A 10277-nucleotide genomic window follows, 5' to 3' on the forward strand; every position below is an offset into this window, starting at 1 on the left:
TTCTTTTAATCTTTATAGTTTGTTAGAGGTTAACCCACCATCATATTACAGAATAGTTTCATGAATCTCAAAATGTATCTTTACTTTCATCAGTATGTTTTATTGTTTCATATATTTTCAGGTTACTAATTAGTGTCTTTTCATCAAGCTTGAAAAACTCCTTTCAGCATTTCCTCTAAGGCAGGTGTAGTGATGACAGACTCTTTTAGTTTTTGCTTATCTGGGAAAGCCTTTATTTTTCCTTTATTCCTGAAGGGTAACTTTGCCATATAGAGTATTCTTGGCTGGCAATGTTTTTAATTCAGTACTTTGAATGTATCATCACCCCACTCTTTCCTGGCCTCAAAGGTTTTTCCTGAGAAATCTGCTGATAGGTTAATGAGGGTTCTTTTGTAGGTTAAAATATTTTTTTCCTCTTTCTGCTTTTAGGATTCTTTCTTTGTCTTTGAGTTGTGACAGTTTCATTATAATTTGTCTTAGAGAAGACCATTTTGGATTGAAATAATAAGATGATGTATTAGCTTCATGAACTTAGATGTCCACATCTGTCCCCAGGTTTGGGAAATTCTGTCATTTCAGGACACAGCAGGAAAGCAACCACATCCAAGCCAGGAGCAGAGCCCTCACCAGAAACCAAACCCTCCAGAACTTCCTTTTAGATTTCTAGCCTCAAGAACTATGAGGAAAAAAAAATCTCCTAAGTCACTTGTTCATGATATTTTGTTATGGGAGCTTAAGCTAATAAACACAGAGCACAACAAATAATTTCACTTCTATATGCATTATGTTCAAATGTAAAGAAATCCATGTTGATTACATTGTATAAAACCTATTTGTGTGATAGAAAAATCCTTCACTGGTAATATTTATCAATGAATTACAAAATAACCATCATTATGCCATAATTGCATTAACTATTATAAATGATAAATATTATACTTTATATTAAATATAAATTCATTTAGATATCATTTTTAACTATTTAAGGTTATTTTTACTGTACACTCTTATTTGTCATTCTTTTTTTTTAATAGGTAATTTCGCACACTAAAGAGAATATATGGGATATTGAAAAGTACAAATTGGTCATGTTGGTACACAAGATTAGGAGCTAGAAAATAATCCAGTGTAATGTCAGACTTTTACGACCTCATTCATTGAAAATATAGAACTGATTATTAGTTTGTGTATAGGAAAAACAATAGACTTAATTTTAGAATTTGGGCTGTGATAGCATTATAATAGATTTTCTAAGGCCTAAAGATAAGAAAATTGCCTCAAGAAACAATAAAAACTTATATTAAAATCTTCTCAAATCAGAATTATAATCATATGCCCTTCAGATATTCTAAAAATAAATATTAACTCAAACCACTTTTCTCATGCTTTCACATATAATTTCAGCTTTACATTTCATACCAGTATTTTTAAAATCAGTAAAATAAAAAAATAAAAAGCTATCAAATTTAACTATGAATTTTGGAAATTACCTATTGTATTATTTAGGGTATTTGGTACCTCTGAAGATTACATTTTTTGGACTAAGTTGAGAAATGTGCATATAAAACATGAATTTTGATCAATTTAAATATTGCTGATTTATTCTTGTCCCCAGTTATATGTGTGCAAAAGGACAAACAGAAGTCTGACTAACGAGAGAAATGTCTTTTGCAGCTGAGACAAATTCACAGAGCAATACTTCTTCCCGACTCATGTTTTACCAGTCCAGAGAAGCTGTGCCAATACCAGTCATATTCTATCATCCAGTACAGGGATTGCAATAAAGCTAGAAGCCTCACCCAGGATTAGATAATGTTTGGGGGAAACTTTATTATCCACTGACCCTGCAAGGAATGGCATAGAATGCAGTGCAAGAATCCTGGCAAGCTGTGTGGTGGTTTGTGAAAACAATCTGTTAGCTCAGAGAAAAATAGATGCCTCTGGGCCAAACTCTCTGTGCTTTTTTGCTCTTCTCTTCATATCCACCGTCTCAAAAGATAGGTCAAATTCCAGTGCAAGGCATATGAAGCAAGTTTTAGGTATTCTGTTGGTTTGATTTTTAAAATCCCACAGAGAATATCAAATTAATAATTAAATTTACTTTGCCTTTCTCTAAAGAAAACTGTATATTTTTTTTCTTTCACAAATATTATATAACCAAAGATATCCAAAAACACAAAGCAAAATATAAACTCTAGCTTTGTTCCAACGAGGTAAGCAGTTATCAGCTTCTAAAAAATTTTTTTTGGAGAATTTTTCTTAAAAATACACATCCTCATTGTAAATGAGATGGGAACAGGAATGCCATATGTTAAGGGTATCTGAGGAGTCTGAATATTGGGTTTGTACACAATGGCAATGACCAAATACCTACTTTACTTCTAGGAAGGCAGTAAAAGTGCATGTTATTAGAAATAATGACCAACAAAAAGAGACTCATTTAAGTGAAAGTATTACTGTAAAAAAAATGGTGGTCTTCCTTCTTTTTGGTGTTCATTCATTTTATTCCTATCTGGTATTCAAGATAAGTATATTAATATATCATATATACTTATATAAATATATATAAACATATTAAAATGGATATCTAATAAGCTAGTAAAGAAATACATTAGTTAGCATAAGAGTACTTACATTTTATGTAGAAGACAGCATAATGTTTGACAGAATGGCAATAAAAATAATAATGGTATTACAGAATTTATGAACAGTGATAGATTTGGATGGCAGATTTTCAGGCTCATGTCATGTCTTTTCATGCAACTTCTGTGTATGTTGCCCCAGCTTATGAGTATCTCATGATTCAGTGAAGAAACATGGCATGAGTTTTCTAACAAATTAGCCAGTAGCATTTGACCCCATTTACTTGTGTACACCACACAGTGTGTCTTGTGATATTTGATTACTGAGAATAACTACAATGTGGTCAAGACTAAGAAGAAATCATTTGCAATAGTAGATTCCTCCCTAGTTATCTTGGTCATTTTTTTTCTCATGGGAAAATGTATTTATAATGCAGTCAACCACGCTCTAGCACAACTGAATGTTAGGTGGAGCTTGCCCCTTCCTGCCTGCCTGCCTGCCTTCCTTCCTTCCTCTCTTCTTTCTTTCTCTTTTTCTTTCTTTCTCTTTTTCTTTCTTTCTTTCTTTCTTTCTTTCTTTCTTTCTTTCTTTCTTTCTTTTCTTTTGTTCTTTCTTTCTTTCTACTTTTCTTTTCCTTTCCTTTCCTTTCCTTTCCTTTCCTTTCCTTTCCTTTCTTTTTTAATGTTTATTTTTGAGAGAAAGAGAGGGAGAGAGCAGGGCAAGGGCAGAGAAAACGGGGGACAGAGGATTCAAAGTGGGCTCTGTGCTGACAGCAGAGAGCCCATTGCTGGGCTCAAACTCACTAACCATGAGATCATGACCTGAGCCAAAGTCAGATGCTTAACCCACTGAACCACCCAGATATCCCGCTTGGCCCCTTTGTTTAGCATGAGCTGTGTCATATACAATTGTGTAAATTCAAGAATTGCCTACTATGCCCTCCTGCTTTCATAATCACATTTGTTATCTCCTCTTCACCCTACACTACTTGTAACCCAACTTGCCACCCTAAAGAAACTGTCAGATAATTAATCAATTAATTAATTAGTAATTAATAAACTAATTCAAGTCGAGGTGTCAGTGTTTCAAATGGTTAATCATATATTTTGGATACTGGTCCATAATCAAAAGAAAGAAAGACATCTTACATGTGTCATTGCATGTTTTTTTCTCAAAGTATTTTTAAATATATTTTTTTTCAACGTTTATTTATTTTTTTGGGACAGAGAGAGACAGAGCATGAACGGGGGAGGGGCAGAGAGAGAGGGAGACACAGAATCGGAAGCAGGCTCCAGGCTCTGAGCCATCAGCCCAGAGCCTGATGCGGGGCTCAAACTCACGGACCGCGAGATCGTGACCTGGCTGAAGTCGGACACTTAACCGACTGCGCCACCCAGGCGCCCCCCTCTCAAAGTATTTTTAAGCAAGATGAACTTCATATCACTTTGATCAGTGTTTTCCAACTTCAATGTGCATTAGGGCGTTATCCCTTAGACGGCCTTTTAAAATCTGACCATGAGACTCATCCAGAGACTCTAGTTTGACACATATGGGGTACGGTCTGGGAATCTGTTCAAGAAGCATAGCCAGGATTGGAAACTACTGATTAAATCATAGTTTTGAACAATAGCAACTACAACAAGTTTACATATTGATTATTATTCTAATCAATGCGCCCCTTGCCCTCAAAAAGAGAAAAGTCACACTCCAAGTAACAGATGGCATCCTGAGTCTAGGCAAATGCAGTCGTTTAGGAAATGTTTTATTTAACATTCAGTATACCTGCTCCTAAAAATTCCAAGCAATTTTTGTTTGTTTTAATTTTGCTTCACAGCTGAGTATCATTGTATTATTCTTTGCGGGTTCACTTTGTTCTCACTGCTCATCTGTATCATGCTCAACTATTTTCTGTAACTAGAGAAATCTCAAAACAGGTGTTTAAAAACACTGCTATTTTCCATTTGGCTCACAAAAGGAGAACAATACAAACAGCCGTTTCCCTAAGCTTTGGATTTGCACCAGTTAGAAAGTGCTATAACAGAAGCAATCACTCACAGCAAGTAACATGTATTCCCTCTTCTGGGAAAGGTACAGAACACTTGAAAAATCGATGGTTTGTCGGACTAGCATTTATGAAAAGGGAATAATCAGAATGCTGCTGTGATGAGAATAGAGAATAAGGAACATAAATATGAACATATTTGTGTGTACATATATATGTGTATATGTGATATTAAATTATATACATATGCATTATATATCATATAGCCACATTAATATATATAATACAATAATATTAAATATTAAAATATATATGTTTTAGATGACCCCAATTATGAGATTATTATGTCTTTTACCCTCTTTTTATATCAGTCAACAGAAGATGGCCCAAACTATTAGGTCATCCTTAACCCCTGCACCTAATCTCTGTGTAAGTCTTCAAATACCTATTCTGTCTCCTTATGTCACCCCTTCTCAACTCCTAAAATGTTTCCTCTTTGCTTTATGATATTCATCCTCAAACTGATTTCTGATCATACCCATAACTTTGTTACTCTAACAGAAATTTGCCCTTCCTTGAAGACACTGGTGCTCCCTGCAGCTCTCTCAAATTCTGATAGTTTCTATTTTATTTTATTTTATTTTATTTTTTATTTTATGTATTTTATTTTATTTTATTTTGCAACTTTCATACAACTGAATCTAGATGTAAGTTACTTTACTCCTTTAGTCCTCATCAGTATGTTAAAATTGTTCTTGTCAAGTATTTCTATGCTTCTATGTTTTTAAATCCAACTATTATTCCTCATGTTTATGACTAGTCTTCATCTTTACTGATTTAAAGGTGATTTGACCCAACTGATGATTCTCTTCTTTGATGCACTTTCTTCACATTGCATCCAGAATACCACCATTGGCTTTCCTGCTACATCACTGATTAAGCCTTATCAGTTTCTTCTGATGATCTATTCTTTTCTTAATGGCATCTGTTGGCATCCCATGGGAACTTAGAGTTCTCCCTGGCTTCTTCCTCCAATCCTACATTTAACTCATCAGGAAATCCTGTTAGTTCTACCTTAACTTTCTCCTAAATATGACCTTCCATGTCACTTTCCTATTACCAATTTCTTCCACCTGGATTACTACAAGTGGCACACAACTAATCTCTTGGCTCCCAATTGTGTCTCAAATCATTTAGGGACTGGTTTAAGATAAAAATAGTCAATTAATTGCTTACAAAATCTTAGAAGACAAAAGTCTATGTGACTGCCTTAGTTTTCAATTTTACTATCATAGAAAGACAGAACTGTTGCTGTCCAGGGTCAGAAGAGAGGAAGAAACAACAGATCACTTTAAAACTTCTCTACAACCCTAAAGATGGGTAAAGTGCCAGGGAATCTCAGAATGTTAAACTTTGCATCTGGGAAGGCCATGCATATGCTCATAATTGTCAACAGAGGAGGAAGAAGAAGAAGAAAATATCTCTACCTCTTCACTTTCTGACAATAAATTACAAGGTCACTCTACTTACACAGTAAATTTCCAGCCATCATACTTCTTCACTTTCTCTATTGGCTTTTAGTCTCCAGTTACAATATTTAATAGGAGAGACTACTTGAAAATATAGGAAGTTGCTATCCTTATAATGTATGACATGTCTGGTATTTGGAAACAGAAAATAATAAAATTTTATCTTGGCTAAAATATAATTCCACTAAAATATTACAGTCATAAAAATTATGTTTAATTTCATAATCTAACCAGTATTAATAGATATTTATTGTTTTGGTACTGTAAGGTAACATGATATACTTTAAGCCACTTAAATTTGGAGACAGCATACTTAGCTTAAAAATCTTTGTAATTAAGCAGTATTTGTTTTTATAGTAACTACAAATACTTACATTGGCCAAAATATATTTATTTCCCCCCTATTTCACTGAATTTTACAAAATAATTTTTAAAATAATACTAATTATAATAAATCAAACTATGAAATTTATAAAAAAGAAATTGGTAACATATTTTTATACATTCAAATTTTAACTCCCTGAAATTCAAAGTAGTCATTAGTTTGGTATATTTTCATGTATATAATTGTCTAGCCTTAAAAAAAGAATTAAAATACATAAGAATATGCACACCATGATTTCTTGAAAAATAAAACTTAAAGCATATTAAACACTCTACTATAAAGATTCTTTTAATTTAATAATAAATCATAGGAATGTCTCTGATACATCTATAAACATCACTTTTAAAAACCTCCTATATTGTTTTCTATTATGAATGCATCATGTATTATTTAATCAGTCCTCCACTACAGAGCATTCATGTTTTTCCAGATATTTGCCCTTTGAAAAATTGTTATAAACTTACATAAATAGATGGATAAGTGAGTAGACAGATACATAGATAAAATAGGCAGATATTGATATAGATAATTTCTTAGCTTCTTACCCATAAGAACTTATGTGAAATATTTCATAGTTCTTAACATTCTGTTTCCATTGAAATTATTTAGGTATAATTAACATTTTCCCATTCTTATAATATTTTTGCTTATTATGAGACCATCCACAGTATTTTTACCCAAACTTTATTTATAATAAGGAAAATACATTAAGGAAATCATCCTTACAAGAAAAAAGTTAGGCAAAAAAAGCTAATTTATAATCCCTCTCCCCTGAAAATGTAAGGCATTTTAATGAACTGAAATGCCTAGTTTCATTACAGACATCAGCACATGTAACCAAATATAAGTGGATACTCAGCTAGCAGAGTCCCTAAGTAATGTAGTTTCAAAAAAGCAAACATCAGCAAAGAAAACTTAGTTAAAACTCATTTTAATCTTTAAACCATTTTTTGAGGACAGGAAATCAGGGTGAAAACAATTTTAATGCATGAAAAGTATCTTCAAAAAACTTTTCTCAAAATCCCACCCACTCTTAATTTTCTCTCCATGGAGAAGTCTCCCCTTGGGTTTTAACAGCCTTATAAACAACCTGTTATCCAGTTCATATGATCTTTTTCACCCCACATCACTTTTCCTGGACTGCCTAAGTAATCTCCACCCTATTCTAAAGCAAATACCTGTTGTCATTTCTTTTCGTTATTGTTCTTTTTCAGCTGCACACAACACCTAATAATGAGTTGAGGAGAAAAGCAAATGCTAAGAAACACATATTAATTTTTTTGTCCCAATCATGCTGATTATGAGATATTACACCTTAAAGTAGTTTTACTTCTGCAGATCTTCCCATGGTGGTTAATTTATTAGGAAAGTGATTGGAAGTGATTTGGTTACTCTCTTTTATTCAAATATTTTATATGTAGCACTGTTTGGTTGCATAAAAGCACTGAATCTTTTTTTACAAGTTGAAGAAACATAATACAAATATTTCTATAACCTAATATTATAGCATAATACAATATGGCATAATATAAATATTTCTATAACTAATGCTATATAGCATAAGCTATTAGGGCAGAATGTTCATCAGATATTTATAAATACAAGAACAATTAGCACAACAACTAATTAGTACTTCTACTTTATGTTTCTCTTGTAAAAGATAATTTTTTAAATAAGTTTTACTTATTTATTGATATATATATGAAAATGTTGCTCTAGACAGAAGGCCTGTTAACAAGGTTGAATGTTTTCTCTCACATACAGAGACAAAAATGAGTAATCAATCTGGAGTCATCTGTTCCAATAAATAGACTAATTATTGACATTAGTTGGAACTAATTAATAATAATAGACTAATAAATGAACAGTTTGAAAATAATTACTATAAACACAGTCTTATGGGGCACCTGGGTGGCTCAGTTGGTTAAGTGTCTGACTCTTATTTTGGCTCATGTCATCATTTCATGGTTTGTGAGTTCAAGCCCCATGTTGGATTCTGTGCTGTCAGCTTGTTTGGGATTCTCTCTCTCATCTCTCTCTCTCTGCCCCTCCCTGTTTGCATGTGCCGGTACATGTGCCCACTCTCTCTCAAAACAAATAAATAAACATTAAAAAAAAACATAGTCTTATACAATCATGACATAGCCTTTCTTGTCATTATTAGGTATAAAAGTTTTACCTGATAATTATCTTACCATATTCTGCATTTCATATATACCACTAATGCTCTGTAAAAAAACAGTAATAGTAATCATAATCTAAAAAACATGAGTGGTTGGGCCTTTCTTACATATGGTCTCAGAATGTTTCAAACTCAGACAACTGAACCTAACAGAACTGATATCATATATTCCTAAGAGTGTATGTTCAAAAATAATTATATAATAAGACCAGGTTTTATTCATTTCATTAGTTCCAAAGAATTTAATTGGTAAATTAATTGTTCAATTAATTAATATTGATTCTGAACTTGTTTGATAAATGAGACAATCTTACAAAAGTACGAATAGTGGATGAAATAAAAGATCATTATAAGTCAGGATTGATGAAGGTAATCCTGGGAAATCCAATAGCTTTCTACTCTTAAGTAATTCACTTTATTCTAAATGGAACTCTGTTTTTTATGAGTTAATTGCTACAGGAGAATGTAATCAATAATCCAAAGTCTTAGAGAATACAATTCTACAATTACCTATTGAGCATCTGTCTTCAAGGCTCTCTGCTAGGCACATCACAATCTTTTGACAGAGTTCTGGCTGGATAAAGGGAATCCTAACCTGACAACCTGTTTAAATTGTTACTATCAAGTCCAGAAAGTCCATATATCATAACCCACACACATCAAACATGCACACATGGACACATCCAAACTTGTTCATACAAATGATAAGGAATCAAATCTGTAGATACTAAAGACAATGTTTTTATGTCTGTGGTGTATTTTCTTAATTTCTGTTGTTCTAGTTTTTCTAGGGTAGGTAGGGGAGAAAAATACCTTCCTCAAACCTCTTAGAGTTCTTGGCAAGGCCTGAAAATTAAACTGACAAAGATAGATTAACAAGAGAAAAAGATACAAATATATTTGACATAAATTTTGTGACACAGCAGCTTTCATAAGGAAATAAAGACCCACTTAAACCTGAGTATTTTTATACTAGGTTTGATGAAGCGTGGGCAGTCATGGAGGAATATGATAAGGCAAAATATGATGTAGGTATATAGTAAACTGTGGGAAACTTAGCAAGACCTGTTTGGATTTTTCTCAGAGTCCTCTCTCCTGAGACAAAAATGGTCCTCTCCTCTGGGTATAGGGGAGATACCTCTCACATGAGGTGTCTTATGACCTGTTCAAGGAAGGAAGCATTAGGGGAAAATTAGGGTGACCTTCCTGCTTCTGCTATTTTCTCAAACTTCTTCAGCTTAAAATATTCAATATGCTAAGGTGCTATATTTTGGGACAGCATGTCCTAAATTCCACTACTAAGGTACTGAATGTGATTCCCCCAAGGTAACCTAATTTATCTTGTGGCATTTGGTTGCTTTCCACAAGAGATTCAACTATAAGCCATTTATTCCATAATGTAATTTAGAAAAACATTGGAGGTGATGTGTGGTTGATGCGGTCATTGTGGTTAAGTGGTATTAAGAAGCAGCGTGAATAAAATGCAACCACTAAACCTTCATTGTGGAGTTTGGGAGGATAGTTCATCTTTGGATTTTATGCCACCTGCCAGCATTGACTTTATTCATTGTAGCTTTTGCTATCCATTAAAGCATC

The sequence above is a fragment of the Prionailurus bengalensis genome, chromosome C2 (assembly GCF_016509475.1).
Source record: "Prionailurus bengalensis isolate Pbe53 chromosome C2, Fcat_Pben_1.1_paternal_pri, whole genome shotgun sequence".
Lineage (NCBI taxonomy): Eukaryota > Metazoa > Chordata > Mammalia > Carnivora > Felidae > Prionailurus > Prionailurus bengalensis.